A 1,810-nucleotide genomic window follows, 5' to 3' on the forward strand; every position below is an offset into this window, starting at 1 on the left:
AGACATTGAGTACAACCGTTCAACATGAAACAGCTTTTCAAGAAACCATTTATGACCAATTGAAAAATTAAAAAATCCAAGGCACGGGGAGGCCAATTAATTTGCCCAAAGTTACCCACCACGCAAATACCACTTTTTATTTCCTTTATTGTCTAACCAATAGTAGTCCCTTAAGCTGTTGAGAAAAAAATAATCAGGGTAAACTTTTCACTAGTTAAAACAATATTTCAAAAGGGTTCAGACTTAGATTTTTACAGCAAGTGATTTTTCCCCCCCTTGGGAAGCATCTCTTTCTGATCATTTCCAAAATGAACTGAGCAGAACAAAAGACTGTGGCTACCCAAGCTCTGAAAATATTTAGAGATTATTTCCTATTGCAATATCTTTTACTTTCCCCACGTGAAATACAAAAAATCAAGGCTCTAATACCAACGAGACCTTAAGGAAGAACACACTAAATGAAAAGTTTGAAGGTTCAAATGTTTCATATTTTAATAAATGATAAAAAACGCAGTGAACTGAATAATTGAAATTGCCTTTGGAATGATTTTTGCTAAATTTCATATGAAGTGTTTCTTTCTTTTCCTTTTTTTTCCCCAGAGACAGAGTCTCACTCTGATGCCCAGGCTGGAGTGCAGTGGTATGACTATAGCTCACTGCAACCTCAAACTCCTAGGCTCAAGTGAGCCTCCTGTCTCAGCCTCCTAAGTAGCTGGGACTACAGGCCACCACACTTGGCTAATTTTTTACAAAAATTTTTTGTAGAGATGGGATCTTGCTATGTTGCCCTGCCTTGTCTCAAGCAATCCTCCCACCTTGGCCTCCCAAGGTGTTGGGATTATAGGAGTGAGCTTCCATCTCCATACCCAGTTTAATCCATATAACACAGAGGTAAACAAAGAAGTGTTGCTAAAAAGGAATATAAGAGGAATTTCTCTTCAGCCATGATAGATGTGTTGTGAGTGGAAAAGTTCTGACTTGGAGTGAGCATCCTCAGCCAAGCCAGCATGAGACTGTGCTTCTGTGTGGTTGACAGTGTGGCCCACAAAGCACAAGCACCCAAGGGCCTCAGGGCCAGGCAAGACATGTGAAGAAAAAGAAAGGGAAAACCCGGAGGATTTGTCCTTGACATGCTCCCTGGTAAAGAAGATCTAGTTCATTTTGTCTCGTCCCACAAATCCCCATGGAAAATGTCATGGCTCCGTGAAAAGGCAATTCCTCTACTGTTTACAAAAAGGCATAGAGATTCAACTGTCTTCTGGAAGGAGCCAGCAAGGGAAGAATGAACACAGAGAGGGCAAAGTAATATCCTTAACACTGAAAACTGAAAGGTGGGGAGGTTAAAACAATATGTTGGAAAAATGGTGGAATTCTTTGAATCCTGTAAAAATATAAATGAGAGTTCAGAGAGGAAGCTGCTATCACACAAGGAAAGTAAGAGCATCGGTTGTCATTCTGACCACACATTTCAAAGAGGTGTAGGTAGACTGCAAGCAGAAAGGGATTTTCCCCCAAAGTCTTTTTCTTTAAAACGGCTTTATTAAAGTATAATTGACATGCAGTAAACTTTACATGTGTAAAGCATACAATTTGTTAAGTTCTGACATATGTATCTCTTTGTGAAACCATCACCACTATCAAAATAATGAACATACCCATCACTGCCAAGAGTTTATTCATGCCTCTTTGTGATGCCTCCCTCCTCATACTCCCAGGCAACCACTGATCTCTCATATTGATTCATTTGCTCTTTCTAGGATTTTAAAAAATCCTAGAAAACCATACAGTTTTTATCTGGCTTCTTTCATTC

The sequence above is a fragment of the Propithecus coquereli genome, unplaced genomic scaffold (genome assembly GCF_000956105.1).
Source record: "Propithecus coquereli isolate 6110/MARCELLA unplaced genomic scaffold, Pcoq_1.0 Scaffold9, whole genome shotgun sequence".
NCBI classification, from domain to species: domain Eukaryota; kingdom Metazoa; phylum Chordata; class Mammalia; order Primates; family Indriidae; genus Propithecus; species Propithecus coquereli.